We start from the raw sequence: 17736 nt of genomic DNA on the forward strand, positions 1-17736 counted from the left end.
CCTGCTCTGAAGCCTGGAGCTTCTCCCAGAAACAGCTGCAAGAGCCTTTTTACGTGTAGTCTAAACATTTGTTATCGTCTAACATTTCTCTCTAACTTTTGGAAATAACCCCCCTTTTTTTTTTTTTAAATTAAAAACCAGAAAAAAACATCCCCCCAACCAACTAAAAAAAAACCCCTACCGAACAAAGAAATCCCATCAAAACCAAAAAATTGTCACCAAGTAGCATGACACAAATGCATAGCATGGAAACTTCTACTCAAACTGTTAACACTGCGTGAAGTCATAAACTACTGAATGGGGGATGTCCTGTAATGGAAAATGTTACGCAGGATGAACTAGATGTGAAGCTGCAATTGGTATGTAGAATTGTAAAGCCATGGGTGGCTTGTTTTTCCTCTACCTTCCCATCTAAGTTGTACAAGCAGCATCTGCCACCAAGGTTACTTTTGCATGAAACTTCAAACTAAAAGTAGGACTTACAAGCTAATTTTTGGTTGCATTGCTTTTGCTGTGGTTTTTTGTTTTTTTTTTTTTTTTCTTTTTTAATTATAAATTTATATACTTTTAAGTGAGACCTTCCAAATCTTATGCCAAATCTTATTCATACTCAGATTGTGTAAAAGGATCTTTATTTTTTTTTTTTTTCTGAAGCTGTATGTAAAATGTCTACTCTCATTCCTTGACTTTACTCAATCACTGGAATTATTCTCAAGGGATGGTCTCATCCTTTCTACCTTTAGGAAGATGATAAAGTGAGAGACACACAGACTGGCCTATTTTTCTGGGCTACCAGTCTGCACTTTTGAACTCCTTAGCTCTTGCCTGTGAATCCTGAGAAAGAGATGGGGGAAAAAGAAACAGTTCAGGGCTTAACAACTGCTCAACGCTTTCTGTCTTCCCCTCAGCAGTTGCCCACACCACCGGTCAACATATCTAGGGAGATGGTGGCAGAGGAGCAGCTGTTACAGAGGGAAAGGAGGTCCAGTAATAGAGTGGAGGGGATGAGTAGGATATTTAGTAGGGAATTCAAAAAGGCTTCTGGCTGCCTTGCTTCTCCCCCCTTACTTTTCCCTCTCCACCACAGCAGATGATGTAATTTCTCTGCAAAGGGCCACAGTGGCCATTTCTCCAGTATGATTCCTTCTGGGAATTTTTAGACGTTGTTTGAAGACTTGCGAAGATTCCATTACTCTTCTAATTAGGGAATAAAGAGGGCTCTTTATTTTGTAAGGGGCAAAGGATTTAGCTTTTTAAGCAATTGTTTTCATGGTGCAATACTACCCATAATTGTGAAATTAAAATTTAAACCAAAGAGATTAAGATCCTAACAATTGGTTTGACATGAAAAAGAAGGGAAAAAGCCCACAAGATTTATGGTTGCTCCTTTTTTAGTAGTCTTTGCCAGAATGCAAAATCTCCCAAACATCTGGAAGAATTAGGTTAGCAAGAGTGTATGAAAGAATTTAGACACACATGAAGGGTTGCAACAAGCAGAAAATTATGCATAGAAACTGGATGTGCAAAATCCCCTGTGCATATGAATTGGGAAGGAGGGGAGTAAGAAAACAATGATCCAGAAGTACAAATATTGCTTGATAATGGAAAGTGTCTGGTTTTATTCTACCACTACACTAGGTAAGTGTGTCTTACTTCCTCTGCTGCTTTTGAGTATAGTGAGTTACTTGCACAGAAATACAGTGACTCTTCCTTACTTTAATGGCACAAGACAATGCAGGAAGAGGTAAAAGCCTGTAGAGTGTCTTCAACCCTTTGTACAACTTTCAGTTTCAAAAGGCGCCTATTTAATATCCGTCATAATGAACTGATAGACTACCAACAGGCTGATTCAGGAACTAGCCTTCCCAGATGTCTACATGATAAAGACGAGTTTGGAGGTGAAAAAAGTTTTTCTAGCCAGCCACTTCACAGTGCAAGCTGCACAGTAAAATCTGTATATTTACTGAAGAGAAAATGGTATAGTCATACAGAAACTGCTGCCCACCAAAATCTATAGTTCTTTAAGCTTGAGAAGACTTCTACTTGTCTCTTTTGGGTTTGGCTCATCCCCTGAGTTCAGTAGAGTTCAAAATCCCAGAAGAAGTTTCACGTTCCTGTTAATATGCCTTTTCTTTTTTAGGTGGTTGTACTTTTCAGCATTAAATGTTCAAGAGAGTAAAAGAAGTTGGTTCATTAGTTGATTCTGTGATGCAGTGGATTGGTGTGAAGGAGCAAACAATGTTGTTGTCACTGAGCAGGAGAAATAATATGCAATTTTATTAACATGGTACATTTACAATAACTAAAAGAATTGGTCCAAGCTCTGCAAACTCAGACGGAACCTGCATTTGGTATATATTTTCTTTGAAATTTCAAAGTGTAGATACTTGCTTGCTTTTTTTTTTTTTTTCTGTTTAAAGAGAAATTTGCTGAGTCTAGAGTATGGCTCTTCATAAGTCCTGAATGATGTCCTGGAGAAATTAAAATTCCTGTTGAAGTCCTGACTTTGTGGTGTGTAACTCCAGTTTCCTCCATGCACTGTGGGGAGTCCTGTCGGGGTCTGCACTGAATATAAACAGGTCTGGATGTGACAGAGGAGGAGGAAATGCAGTGAGGATGAAAAATGGTGGATGGAACACAATAAAATTGAGGGTGATTAGAGAGCTGATCTTTGCCTGGTCAGGATGCACCTTTTCCTAAAAGCCAAACAGAAGTTTCAGTGTGGTTAATGTCTAGATGAGAGACCACCTGAAAAGACCTATAAATCACAGATGCTCATCAAGGTGAGTTTCAAAATTATAGAGTTAGCTTGAAAATCTACATTTGCTGTTGATTTAAAAGGAGAAGGATATTATATCTAGAGAATTATAGTCTGTTTTCTCAAGAGCTGTCACGTTTGTGTGCATGTTTTATAAGGAAGGAATTAAAGCTGAGAATAATCTCAGGAAACTCCACACATGGCGGGTAGGGGAAGACAAAAGTACAGCTTTCCCTTCAGTTAAGAACATCTTACTGTGGCAGGATGCAAACCCCCCTCTCTCCCCCTCCTTTCTACATCATGGAAGGAGTAGACACATCTCCTTCTCTCTCTGCTGTTTGAGGCTAACAGCTTCTTTTCTTTGGTCCCAGAGCACCCTGGCCAGGGCTGTTAGGAGAAGGGAGTGCCGAGGCTCCAGGGAGCCGCTGGGCGCCCACGACCAGTGTGGGGGATGTTTAGAGGCTTCAGGGGCACCCCCACAGCCAGGGTGGGGGTGCAGAGAAGCTTCTGGAATGCCTACAGTCAGATCTGATCAGCCAATAAAAAACGGGACTCTCGTCGAGACTCCGTCCATTCTTGCGGATCTCTTGGAGCACGAGCGAGATGCTGCTGCTGAGAGCCGCTCCCCCCGGGATGGAGACTCTGCTTGCTTTGCCACCATGTGTGTGAGTAAAATTTCTCCTCGCAGGATTGTGAGTGTATTTACTTTCCGTGCACTTATGCACGCATACTTTCCGTGCTCAATAGGAGCCCGTGTAAAATTAATCCTCGCATAGTCTTGGGTGTATTTTCCTCCCGTGCTTCCACGTAAGCACGTGTAACTTTCCGTGTACATTTGCATGCGTATTTTCTGTGCTCAATACGAGCACGTGTATAGATTATTTCCTCGCACAATCGCGAGTGTATTTTCCTTCCGTGCTTCCACATAAGCACGTGTAATATTCCGTGCACCTTTGCAAGTGTATTTCTCCTCACAGGATTGCGAGTGTACACTTTCTGTACTCAATACGTACGTGTATCCCTTTAAAATAATCCCACACCGTGTTCAGGCAAGTGTGTACTCCTCCCGGACTCAGAGATGGCTCCGGCATTGTTTTGGGTGAAGCCATGTGCATGCACTCTGTGGACCGCCTGTTGTATTAGTTGCTGCCCCTTAATAATTTTCCTCAACTGATATCCAAACCTGTATTCAAGTCACTTTTGGAGTGCTAAAATCCTGTTTCTCACCGGTTTAATAAAAGTTGTTTTGGACCCTGTTGTCCCTTAAACTAACCTCGGGGTGCCTCCGTGACACTTACACCTTCAGAAGAGGGAATATAAATATCTTAAAAAAAAGGAGGGAAAAAGCTCAGCCAGTTCCTCAGTTATAAAATCCTTCATCACTCACTACTGTCCCACTTGATTTACACTGCCTAAGATGGGCCACCCACACTTGAGCAATACAATAGACAAATACATAACAATGAAAAGCTAAAAAAGTCATAAAAGTTTTATACAGAGGATGTGACCAGCATAAACAGCTCACAACATGTGACTAACTTGCATAATAGGTGTCTGGGGCTGAGAAATCAGCATCTGTGGAGCAAGAAAATAGCTGTTGTTTTAAAAAAATAAATCATATGCTACACTGCACAATCTAAATGCATAATAGTTCTGACCCTGGTGCCCCTCTCTGGTTAGGTACTGGGCTCCTAGCAACACAAAATTATTTTGCACCAAAATTTTTGAGAATTTCTCTTTTGGCAAAAAATACTCTTTTGGGGGAGAGAAGCCAGGTTGCTAAGGTACTGGGATATCAGAAAGACTGGTTTAAGTCTCTGCTCCTCTCCTTCAGGTCACAGTTCTTCTCTCCGGATTTCTCCAGACTAATTAGAGTAGGGATTGGACTCTGCTTGTCTACACTGCTGGTGAGGTTTAGAGGTTACTTTTGCTGTAATGCAGAGGAAACCCAACAACATTAAATGGAAATATAAATTTAAGGTTTGCTGAGAGAAATTATAATTCATCTGAGAATTGGCTTTTGGGCACATTCCCACTGAAATATATTATACCAGCAGCCCTACACCCATTCCCTTGAATACCTCTTGTTGCAGATGAATTTACTGTTAATATGTTTGGGGAGCATAAAAACCTTTATGGGGGAATTAACCCCACTTCCCAGTGTTATCTGTATACTTGACTGAGCAAAGCTTGCTGTCTGTTGAATCTGCTGCTATTCTCTAGGCAGAAAATATTCACTGGGTAGAACTGGTTTATGAGCAAGGGGGCTTTGGATAAGCATAAGTTCTGAAGTACTTGACAACTCATTAATGACTGCAGTTTTCTGAGGCACAGTGTTTTCTGCATGTCTTCATTTACAGTGCTGTATGTAGAACATCCTTGCTCTGGTTTGCAGGCCAGCAGATTTCTTGAGGCTGTGACAGGACAACAGCTCTTGACAACTGCTGTTGCTCTATATAAGACTTAATGAATGGTCCACCTGCACCCATCATCTACCTTTCCATAAATCCCAGGGTCCTGATTAACTCCTGTGCCCATGTCATGACAGTAATGTAATGGATGGGTCATCATTTAATATCAATAACCGAGATGTCTTCTTCAGCCTTAGCAGCAGCTGAAGTTTTATAAATGCCTTTTTCCATCCATGCACACCTGGCCATATTATATATAAAGTTAATGTTCCTGAGTGCCATACAAGCTAACGAAGATCAAGATTTACTTATGTTGGTGGGAATCCTGATGTTCTTATCTCCATAGAGGAAAGTTCTTTGAGAACATTTACAGGCTATGAAGCTAGGGAAGGTAACAAAAGAGGATGAATAGAAACTCTATTTAGAGAGCACATCTGTGGACATGCAGATGGATAGAACTCTAGGATACAGTTTGGGCAAGTTTTTTTACCAGGGGGGTGGGTGGGAGATGGGGTAAGGAAGCATCTGTAATGCTGTTTACTAGAATGTGGTATTGTGCATAAATTATCAACACTGTTTAGGAATAATCAGGAATAGGTAAATCTGTACATCAGGACAGATAGTTATGGGTAAAGCATTGCCTATGGTATGTGGTCATGTACCAAAGTTATTACTCTGAGTCAAAATGCCATCTCTTTTTGAGGCCTTCCAGCCATGTACATATAAAAGGGCTGCCCAGAGTTTAGATCTAAGCCTGTAGCAGTGTGGCAGCCAAGGATGCTTGCAAAGATCTGTGATTTTATTGGAGGTGATGCACTGAAGTTGAGTGGAAGCCAAGAAAACAAACTGGCATTGGAAATCAGAATGATTGTTATTGGGGAATACCGTCAAAAAGGGTAGACTCTTTCAGTACTTTTCTTGATGCTCATAGTTTTTTCTTTATGAATGAATGAGAGGGAATACAATATACTTAAAATGAACAGCCCTATAAAAATGTAAAAATCAATGTAACAAGACACATAAAAACTAATGCTGCCAGAAAACTCAGATGTGTGCTGATAGCTTGAAATATGCAAATGCTTGGACTAGCCCAACAAACTATGTACTTTCTGCATTTGCACATTCCTGTATTTGATGTTTATATCTCAGAGAAAAACAGGAAGAAGGGGCTGGAGAGAGATCTTGTGAGGGTTTAGGTTGTTTTCTTTACTTGTTGTTGGGTTTTTTGTTTGTTTTGTTTGTTTGTTGAGATTTTTTTCTGGATAATTCAGGTAAACTTGCTTGTAAAAAATGAAAATACTTCTTTATTTGTAAAGGCCTCTCCAATGGCAACTGAGGGAAGCACAGCCATCTGGGTTGTTCTTGTTTTGTTTTTCTGTTTCACCAGTCTCTCATGTGATATATTCTGAAAGCTGCCAAATCTTCTCAAATCTTGGGTGGCCTGGGCCTGAAACAATAAGCAGTCCAATTTCCCATACTGTTGCAGTATGTAGTCACTGAAATGTTTTTTTCCTGATTGAATTTGGACAGAGAGGTTATAAAAAATATTATCTTCCTCGAAGAAAATGAATCAAAATGTCTTTTGCTAATCCTTCTGAGCATATGAAGTCCATGTTCGTAAGCCAGAACTTGTACCGTACGATTTTTATAATCAGTTGTATTTATCTGTAAGATAAATTGAAGAAGCAATGGGGAAATTGGTCACTGTACCAAAAAGTTTAAGCTAAACACTTTTCTGGGTATTCCTCTCTTTGTACTTCTAACATATCTTTACTGGCTTCAAAAGGAGACTATGGTAGTAAAAAATGAATAATATGACTGCAGGAGCTGAATTTTTTTTTTCATTGCAGTCTGTTTTTTTTTTTTTTTTTTTTTTTTTAAAAGAGATTCTCTGAATTTTACTGGAATTATTTCACAGGAGGTGATTTTTGTCCCTTTTTGATTAAACATTATTGAATGAATTTTGAAAGCAGTTGAAGTGTGTTGTCCTAACATTCATCTCTATTTCTGATACTTTTAGTTCAATAACAAGCTTGGTAGGGAATTAAAAAGGATATCCTTTGATGTCGTCAAGAGAAGGTAGATCTCAAATTTTTTCTTTCTTCCAACTAAATAATGAACTCAAGGACACTCCTGAAATGTTGGAATTTCCCATGAAACAGACATTTGGGATTTTTTCCCAGAGAAGTGTTTGAATAGATTTTTACCCATTCGTAGCATTGTGTAAATATTATTAATATTTAATGCTCACTGTGCCTCTGGTAATCAGAAATGGAAAGTGTCATCAATCAGACTATGAACGGACTTGGGGAAGCTGTTTGTTTCTCTGATATTTTCATTGCAAGCATCTGTGTAAGGAAAACCCTTGTGATTCTGAGGAAGCATTCAATTGGATATAACTGCTCAGAAGCCAAGTTAAGTAGGCCAAGTGTTGTTTTTTTCTGTTAAATATGAAATATTTGAGACTTGCTTTGAATGCTAAAAGAAGGCAATCAAATAGAAGTACATGTTTCTGACCCATGATCAGTTTAAAGTCTCTGTAAAATTAAGTCCACTTCTTAGAAAACCTGTTAATTATAATATTTATATATATTTTTATTGCTTGTGGTGTTATAGTGTACTAACTTCCAGAAAAAGTAAAACTCATTATATTTCTTCTAATGAATCCAAACAATAGCTATTAGTTAGGAATTCACACACATATTCTGATATTCAGAAGCAACTTCGACTTGAGGCATATGGATGTTTATCTTGACTGTTATAATATCATATGTGGTAGATGCTGGCAAGGACATCCTTTTCATTTTACAGTGATTAAAAGACTTTGTAAAGGCAGGCATAATTATTTCCATATTTGTGCTTAGAAAAAGTTCATTGATTATTTTTTTTTGTTTATAGAAGTTGTCTTTGTGGCTGAAAATAATAAAGATATTAACCATAAGCCACTGGTGACTGGTTTACGTCATTGGTATCTAAACTTGGAGCACTGGGAATTGCTCTTAATGGCTTGTGAGACTTGAGTATTAGAAATGCAAAGAATGTGGTAATGATGCTGCCTTAAAAAGGTTAGCGTATGATAATCTAGAGAGTTTTGTGGAAGAATAAGTTATTTCCTTTGTAGGAAAACATAATGAATGCTCAGCCAAGTGTTCTTAAAGATGTGGGTTTTTTCAGTTGTTAATATGAAAAAGACTGGTTTTTGTTCTGTTTTGTTTTTTCCGTGGGTTTTTTGTTTGTTTTGCGTTTTGTTTTTGTTTGTTTGTTGTTTGGTTTTTTTTTTTTTAGCTTTGTGTCCTGAGACCCTTATTTTATCAAGCCAACAGCAGGATCTACTTTGAATGATACTCTGAATGTGTAGCCCACAGACACTCTCATGCTTAATTTTTGTACTAAAACATAAACCAGGAATACAGTGCTACAGAGCATGCATGATGGTAAAGAACATGCTTTATACCCACAGAAATCTATGAGCTGCTTGAATTACTAGGTTTCCATTGATGTTGTCAAAGAAGATAAGCCCTGCTTACTTACAGCAATTATTCAAGATACATGGAAGCAATTCTTGTGTCCACTCTTACCACTGCAAAAAGACACAGGAGCGTTGCAATCTTCCCTGTCATTATACAGTTTGTCTGAAGAAGTGGTATCCGAGGAGTTAACCATGACTTAAAAAAGAATTCCAGAAACCCAGTAGGAACATTAGTATCACTTTTCCATTCCTTCTGAGACAGAATTAGAGTATGATCATGATAAGAACTATAAAAAGGACTTCAAATACAAATTCAAATAATCAAATGGGGAAAAGATGCCATTATTCCCCCAGCATCACATATTTTTAATTGAAATCAGTGTGCTTCATATAGTTGATACTTGGTGGTCAATTGCCATGAATTATTCTTGAGAGAACAAGATTAAATGTGACTTTTTGTGATTTTCATCTGTGTTAAAAAATAGGAAAAAAGATACACTGCATGTGCAAATATTTATGTGATGGAGGTTACACTAAACTTCAGGAGTCCAGACCTTGTCACAGAAGGTGAACACAGGTCATTCTGCAAAGAGAAGGGACAAAGAGAAATTTGAGCCATTTAGTGGGTCAGATATTTTAATGCTTATTTGATGAATGCTGATCAGGAGAGAGCCAAAAGGTCACAAAGTAATTTTTTCAGGTAAATGTGACCCTTGCTTAGAGAATTAAACCAAACACTTTCAATTTCACCATCTGACCAAAGGGCAGGCCAAAGTAGATTTGATATGATGTGCTAAAAGCAGAAAGCTACATTCTACACCAACTTCAATTTTGCCATAAAGTATGGCTACACCACGTGCACAGCAAAGCACAGCAATTTAATCTCTTGCAAGCACAGTCATTTTGAAGTGCAGAGGAACTGGAGACTGGAACTGTGAGAAACATATGAGCTGTTATTCTTCTTTCCTGTACACTTCTGTAGTTACATCATCATGTGTTATGCTAGTGATTTAGCTTATATAGACAAATAGCATAGTTGTCTGCAGTTAAAAGCCCCAGCTGCCCCCCGATAATTTCCCCTTGGGAAATTCTGTCATGCTACTTTGTCAATACAGATGATTGAGACATACTGGGAATACTGGAGGATAAGAAATGTAATTTCAAAACACATAGCATGGAGGCTTCTGTACTGGTCCTATTTTAAAAAAAAATATAATTATTGTTATTTTTTAATTTAAATGAAGCTGCTGCAGGAAATTGCCTGTCAGAGGACATTATCCAAAGCTCTTCAGAGGAAGCTGGGTGTGTCTAGATTAGGAGAGGAGCAAATGTCATGCTGGTTAGTTAGCAAAAAAAATGCTATCCCTCTCTTTATATGTGAGAGGGGGCAGGGAAAGACATCCCACTATGTCTGCTATTGCACTAAATGCTGTACCTTTCACAGAAACTCCTGCCGGGATTCATGTTTTCCTAGGATTGCTGGTGTGAAGTCCTGCCTGTTCATGACTGTAGTGTACCTGGAGATCCCAACCAGCACAGATCTCTCCTACAACCTGTCACTGTGGAGTAAGCAGAGGGACCACCTCATGGGGACCCAAATCCTGACTAAGATTATTGTGCAATGTTGCAATAAGAATGGTCATCCTTTCAGTGATGTCTCAACTTTGATGGCTTGGCAGAATGTGCTGCTAGATGAATGTTAGGGACTTGGTGCGCTCCCTGTATCCAGTTCTCAAATTTGTGCCACAGTATTACATAATTCATATAGCTAATGTTTCTTCATTTGCTTCCGCTTCTGCTTCTTAATTCTTCAATTTCTTTTGAGGCATATATTGCAGTTTCTCTTTCCTCTACTGGATAAACCCAAGGTGGAGGTTTTGGCTTAGCAAAATGCCTGGGACTGCCAACAAGGCTCTGTCTGCCATGCCTGCTCCTCTTTCATGTAGATTGTCACTGGCAATGACAGAAATTTGGCTTTTCCAAGGAAGCGGTAAAGGCTTGTTCTGTCCAGAGGGACTGCATGGCTGGAAGACTGAGGGAGGGATATATTCTGACTGACTTACAGCTCCTTCCACAGAACCATCATGTCACTCTACTACAACCACAGTTTGCTCTAGTGGGCTTCTGACTCTGCTATTGCATCGCACAAGCTGACAGGGTGTGACACAGGGCACTAGAGATCTCATTTTAAACAACTTTGCTCACTAGCGATAGCATCACTGGCACAGAACACTTGTGCTAATAGCATGGCAAAAAGCTGCAACTCTGTGTTTAAGAGTATGAAAACGGGGACTTCTTCATCTGCTTAGTGCTGTGTCAGCTGAGGCATCAAACAAGTCTTCCAGACTTTTGCCATGCACCCTGCTGCCTTTGGTCTCTTTCACCTACAGTGCCATAGCTTCTTGCCTAACAAACATAGTCCTTCCTCACCTTCTTTCAGCTCTCCAACTTGCCCTGCTCTTTTGCTGTGAGTGAAGCTACATACCGGTAGCTTCATGTGAGCTGCCTAGCACAGCCAGTCTTTCAGTGGGAGGTCTCTTCTTTTGATATGGCTTGGACCAAGATGGAGAGCTTCTAGGCTCCTTTACTGGCTCTGCCAAACATGGCCTGCATGATGTTATACAAGTCACTATGAACCAGGTCTACATTGGACTGAAGTGCTTAAAAGGCAGGGTACATATTTGTGTAAATATGAACTGAATGTGGGGATCTAAGTTGGATCTACACGGATCTCTTTGTAGTGTTTGTCCCATCTTTAAAAAGGGAGCAGTACTCCTTGCTTTCTATCCTTCTGTTTTTCACTTGTTTGGAACTGAAGTCCATTACCACACAAAAACAAACCCTGGGGTTCTCTCTATGAACTGTGCATGCACTGTGGCTTGAACTGGTTAGAGCTTCTTGTGTCTAGAGGAGATATAAGAATATATATGACAATAAGATATAGCATGAGTAGGCTGGAAAATGGTGACTGTATTCCAGCTCTTCCCCTTAAGCATGTGCTGTATGGATAAAATGGGGACAGTAACAGATTTACTGTTAAAAGCAAATACAAGTGGAATCACGTATCCTTGACAGCAGCCTACCAACTATCTTCCTTTACTTGGTTTTGTTGAGCAAGCACATCCTTCATTTGCCTGAGGTGTCTTTCTCCATGCCTTGCCATCCCTAGGGACATGGCCATGGAGAAGCAGCTGCAAGGGTTGAATTCTGTTACAGCAGCCAGAGCTGCACAGGAGACCTAAGTGAAGGCCAAAGATACTGTTTGCAAATGCAGACATGTGTGGGACTCAAATGGACTTCACCCACTGAAGTTCTGTTTTTCACCTGAGTCCAAGTTAATGACCAAGCCTGAACCTTTGCTCATTGCTTTAGCCAAACTGCTGAAGCTGAATAGTTTACTAGCATCAGAGCACAAAGGACTCTGGTTCTCACATTGCCGTAACAACAGTATGCATCAGAGAATAGTGATTTGATTAGGCTGACACTTGGTTTACCCTAGTCTAAGTGAGAGGAAAATTAAGGCCAAGGAATATGCCTCACCCTCAAAATGCTCGTACCAAAAACTGTGCAATTTGTATCTTGGTTGCAAAAGTAATGATGGCACCATCTTTTCTACCTGGAAAACGATACTCAAAAGAAGGCCAAATTTACAAGGAAAGAGCATGTACAGTATAATAGTTTTGAGCAAATGCACTGATTTTTCTCAACCCAAGGCAGATTGAAAATGTGCACAGTTTTTCTGAGCTCTACTAATCTCATTGTGCATATTTTTTCATGACAGAAAATTGACAACAAAGCTGTTTGGAAAAAGATATACAGCAGCTGTTCATATTTTGTACTCTGTGTGAGAGAAGTGGGTATGCCCTTTGGGAGAAGGGGTGTCCCTGAAGGCAGAGTTCCTTATCATGTGTTAGCCTGCAGAAAAAGTCCTACTTTCCAAAGCAATCCTAAAGAGCTCTTTTTTCTCTTTTCTACTAATGAGTAAAGGTGTTGTGAAGTGTCTGTTCTTTGGGGGGCACTGTGTACTTGTAGCTAGGCTTAGTTTTGTAGTGGAAAAATGCAGGTATTCTGTTTTCTTTGGAATATGGACTGCTACATTGTATGGTTTTGCTTTTAGTAAGGTAGTCACTGGGTGCATGATTTATTCTTTCTTACTATGGGTAAAGTGTCTCTTTCCAGCAGGTGTGGGATCCCTTTTTTGTTTCAGTTATCCTTTTTAGCATGTAAATGTGCTTTGCATGTACTTAACTGACTAAACCAAGACAAATAAAGTACAACATGTAGCAGAAATGGGCAGATTTTTTTTTACACCAAAATGAATGGCAATGATACATAATTATACATCTACTTTTTCATTTCTTTAATCTGAGGTAAGGGAAACACTGGCCTGATCTCTACCATCAGAGTGCTAGGTAATCTCTCTTCCCAATAGCAGGGGAGTCTTTTCCTTCCCAGTACATATTTGCAAACTGAAACTAGTATCGTCTTATGCCCTGCATTCCTTGCTTGGTGTGGACTGATGCATGACATGCTTCTTGACTTCTTTTTTTCATTTGTGGCTTTTGTTAGCGCCCAGAAGACCTACAGTGCCTTTCAGGAATGAAAGGGAACACCATCCTTGCCATTCATGAGGGATTTGTGGCACTTTGAGAGGCAGGCTTGGTGCCTTGGGTTTCCTACTTGTCAATACAGCTCTTCTGGATGTACTAAACATCCATTATGTGAACAGCCTGTTGGAGGGTTCTACTTCTTGCACTGAATATGCACGAGACCTAGGGAGACAGAGGCTGGCATCTGTGTTAAAACAGACATACATTCCTCCAGGTAACTGCTTTTTAGTCCTTGTTACTCTGTCTAAGCAGCACTAGCTTTTGATTTCCAGATGACTGATGTTGTACTGCACACAGCCCTGCATTCGAAGAGATGCTTGTATTCCTCTGCTCTCTTTTGTTGTAGCTTTTACACCCTCTTTGAGTGCACTGGCAGCTTTGAAATTCTATGGATTGTGCTGTTCCAGGCCAAAAGATATTGCCTCAAGTAACATGTAAAATATTCCTAAGAAGTTACCTCTGCCTCTCTTATATAGAAGAAGTTTGTCTGTACCCGGGAGGTAATCATAAGGATGACCAAATCTGCTCATGGTGTGTGGGCTTCTCCCTCATGCACTTTGACGCAATCCCCCAGACAGACCTGCCAGCTGGGTGGCTTGCTCACAGATCTCAGCTTACTCACCTTTATGTCAGACATGCATGTCTGTGAGCACCTCCCAACTGGGCTGTATCCTCTGTATATAAGATTAGTCTGATTTCAGATGAGCTGTGGAAATTGCATAGCCATCACATCAATTAGAAATCATCTGCTGGGGCAGGGGTAACCCACACTGTGCTCTCTCTGTTGTGAGGAGGTATAAGAAAATGTGCAGAGCTAAACCATGCTTTCCACTCTATCCTGGAGCAAGAGAGGAGATATGAGCTAGCCCAGGGTGCATGGCACATTTCCTGCCTGCTACTCTACTAAGAGAGGAAAAAAGCAAAGTCTGCTGGAGAGGATGCCCCTGCCTATCGTCCTGCATCAGACCAGGGTACAGAGGGCGGTGAGTGTAAGTGTAAGCTGGTGTCCTGTCCCCTCAGCAGCTCCTAGTGCTGACTTTTCTATGGGTATGCTTTTCATCCAACTCAGTTCCTCAGCCAGTTGTGTCCTTTGGGAAGCAATGAAGGCTTAGTCCTTCTTCCTTCCTGTTTGTGCGACAACACAGGTCTTACCCACTCTGGTATATACAACACGACTTCCAAGAACAGTTACTCTCATCTTCCTCTCTTCCACTTAGAGAGTGCTTATATTCTGGAGGGGCTGAAAGTGAAGAATGATACAGTTGTGACTGATATTTCAGGGGTGCTTCAAGATATTAATGCGTTGAATATGTGAGGAGCAGAAGAAGTCTGTTAAATTTTGCCAGGGAAAGGATCCCTACTACTCTTCTCAAGACCTAGTCTTTCGATCTCCTTTAGCTCTGTAGAGGATTTACGGAGTAGGACCAAGGCTCTGCCCCTGCCATATGCAGCCACGTGACCCTTCAGGGATATATTTCGTCATTGGAAGTGTTAAAGCTCCCTTCCCTCCCTGTTCTTCTCAGAGACAAAGAATGGCAGACAACAAGGAGTTGCACTGCATAGCTGTGAGGAGTCCTGTGAAGAGAACCCAAACGTGATGTATAAAAGTGCTACTGGTTGGGTCCAAGGGCATTCGCTAGTGTGAGAGCGATGATCAGCTGTAGCTGTGGTTGCCAGGATGGTGACTCTTGCTGCTGACAGGATTATAACCTTTTGTATCTGTGACCCATGCCAGCACTCCAGCGTGTCACACCTTTGTTACTGGTACCAGGATTGGAAGACCTATTTCTTGCCAGCAAGGCTGAGTGACACACCTTAACTACCCGGTGCAGGAGGAAGCCTGCCTCTCTGTGTCTGTCTCTGCCCTAGGGAGTAGGATTAGTTACTCCTAGTACAGACCTTGCCACTGTGATCATCGTAAGCAGAGCTTTGGTTTCTCAACCTAAACACAGAGCATCCCATGTTAGCTACATGATGGGAGCTCTTTTCTGAAGATTTCTATATTTATGCTGTGAGCCTTAGAACAAGTTGACCCAGTTAGCTGCCCAGACCACTGAAAAATTAGGTACTGGGGATGTGAGGCAATGACCCAATTGGTTTGGTATAGATGGGAAGAATGGTCATCCCGATCGCGTATTATTTGTTCATTGATACATAGGATAATATTTTCTATAGTTAATGGGATGACTGAGAACAAAAATTTTGTTCTGCCTTGTCTAAGAAATACTGCAAAACAAAGTCACATATATGCTGTGTGTATTAGTTTTGATACTTAAAACCAGCACAGCCATATCACAGGAGACATCTAGCATTAGATGAAGTTCCCAAAAGGTTGTTAAAATAAACAAAGGTGCTTTCCAAAAATGAAGCACCACTTTTTTACTTCATCTAGTTAAGTTGAGAAATTTAAAATGACACTAGAATAATTATGATTGCTTGCTGTAAATCTGCATAGATTTGGATCAATTAGAATTTTTGTGTGTGTGTTATAAAGATTAGTTTACTGTCTGTGGACGCAATGCTTCTTGCATTATACATGTGACTAAATCTGTGGAGCCCAGTGACCAGAAAAAAAGACCCAGAAAGGCATTAAAATAGTTTACCCATTCTGCTGCAAAGTTATCTCATACATATTTTCCCCCTAACTGCAACCTGTCCTCTTAGAGCAGTCAGCAGTTCTCCTGCAGCCTTGCTTAGTGGCTGGTACATGAATGTGTCAGCATCTATGTACTGCTCTGTTTTCCGAAGCAATAATTTTCATATTTATTTTCATATTTTCTTAATTAGTTTATATGGCTCATTTGTTTCTAGCATGTCTGTGTCTGTTCTTTTGTTTTTGTAAGCTGTGTGCATAATTTGGAAAGCTATCAATAGTGTGCAATCACTAAAGCAAAACAAAAACCCAAGCAAAAATTATAAAAATTAATCTACATTTACTTTATGGTATTGAAGTGCAGTGAAAGGTATTGGTCATAATATGTAGTCATAGGGCTATTCTTATAATAAATGAACTAGTTTTAATGTCTAGATAAACAACTATATACCTATAAACTAAACCTATCTACCCAAATATTCAAACTTGTCAAGGATCTTTGTCAAAGTTTTGAATCCCTTTCAAAAATTATTTTTCAGAACACAGATATTCTGTATGTAACTTCTGTTTTACTATTTGAAATGGAAATGGGCTGCAAAGCCTGCCAACTCATTTTTCATGTGCCTTTCCCACTGGTGTCTCTCTGCAGAGTTAAGCTTGCACAGCAGAGTGTTTGTGTTCCCTTTTACATGTGGTCCTCATTAAAAAAAATACAATGAAGTTTAGCTATGGTGAAATCATTTATTTGATTTTTTTTTTTCTTAACTGGTGTAAAAAGTAAATATGTTTACTGTGTCCCTTTCCATTCAGTGTATTTCCTTTTTAAAGCTCCATTTGTGTTCAACAAGACAGCCTCTTTCTCCAAGATTAACATTTCTTATGATTGTTCCTGACAGAGGATTTACTTTCAGAGGCCCTGCTAAGGATAACCAAAAAAGGGCATGTAGCAAGACAGTTTTGGCAGCTTGCACAAATTTTCGGAGCTTTTTAGGTCTTGGTTTTCTGATGAGTGGCTTCCTGAGCATGCCTAGGGAATGACAGGCATCTCTGCAGGCAGGCTGAACCCACCTTGGCTTGTGCGTAGTCATTGGCTGCCTATTAGAATAAATTGAGGACAATGCATACTGCTGCCTGCCAATTGTAAACATAAGGGATATGTATTCACTTAGCATTGACTTTTGGGAGGGGCCAAGGAAAAGCTGTAGTTTTATTGAATAGGGCTGTGTGTGAGGCTGCTGGTGTGCCTTTCTTGCTGTGCTCCTGCCCAAGCAGCCAGTTATTCATTTCCTTCCTACTAGTTGAAAACTTTTCAGCTGCAGAGGTAAGGGTTTAAGATATGTATTTGTTTGGGAGTGAGCTGGTCTGACTGCGTTTGCATTATGGCTAGAGGTTAAGCAGCATGTGAAATTTAACGAGCCGTGGAAATAGTGTGAAAGTGTCGGATGCTATTTTTCCTCCCCTCCTGTCTCTATGCCATCCCCAACCCCCCCGCCTCCTCTCCAGATGTTTGCAGTGAACTAAGGGAGATATCTCTGCTGGGTGGGTGGAGGGGATGCATGCTCACCCATCCCAGTGGACCCTAATGCGGAGGCGCAGGGACAAGGCTCTGGTTGAAGGGCAGGATCTGTGCTGGTCCCACTCTGTGTGAGATCCCGCAGCACGCTTGTTAGTGGAGCAATAACCCATCTGTCCTTTTTTTTTTTTTTCTTTTTTTCATCTTTTTTTTTTTTTTAAGAAAAAAATAACAAAAAGGAAAAGGAATTACAATGAAAATGTTTTTAGTGTGGTAATGGCTGGCGAATTGCTTTTAATTTTGCAACTTAATACTTGGGCTTTCAGGGCAGCCTGACAGTAAAGGCAGTCTGCTGGCATAACTGATACAAATACAGTAAAGC

At 40.2% G+C, this 17736-nt stretch overlaps 1 protein-coding gene across 28 annotated transcripts in view; it reads left to right on the plus strand.

Annotated features, from left to right (window-relative positions):
• The window catches only part of CALD1 (caldesmon 1), a 255661-nt gene that overhangs the window by 28335 nt on the left and 209590 nt on the right, over positions 1 to 17736 (plus strand). For 7 of the 28 annotated variants that reach the window (XM_021298735.2, XM_021298740.2, XM_065029652.1 and 4 more), the window contains exon 1: positions 16877 to 17162. The exons of 1 other annotated variant lie outside the window; for it this stretch is intronic. The gene's annotated coding sequence lies outside the window, so the exon portion shown is untranslated. Of the gene's footprint in view, positions 1 to 3331; positions 3424 to 16876; positions 17163 to 17736 lie in introns of those variants that run through there. 20 more of the 28 variants (XM_065029577.1, XM_065029589.1, XM_065029559.1 and 17 more) reach the window with 8 other exon arrangements.

Source organism: Columba livia, chromosome 1 (assembly GCF_036013475.1).
Source record: "Columba livia isolate bColLiv1 breed racing homer chromosome 1, bColLiv1.pat.W.v2, whole genome shotgun sequence".
Lineage (NCBI taxonomy): Eukaryota > Metazoa > Chordata > Aves > Columbiformes > Columbidae > Columba > Columba livia.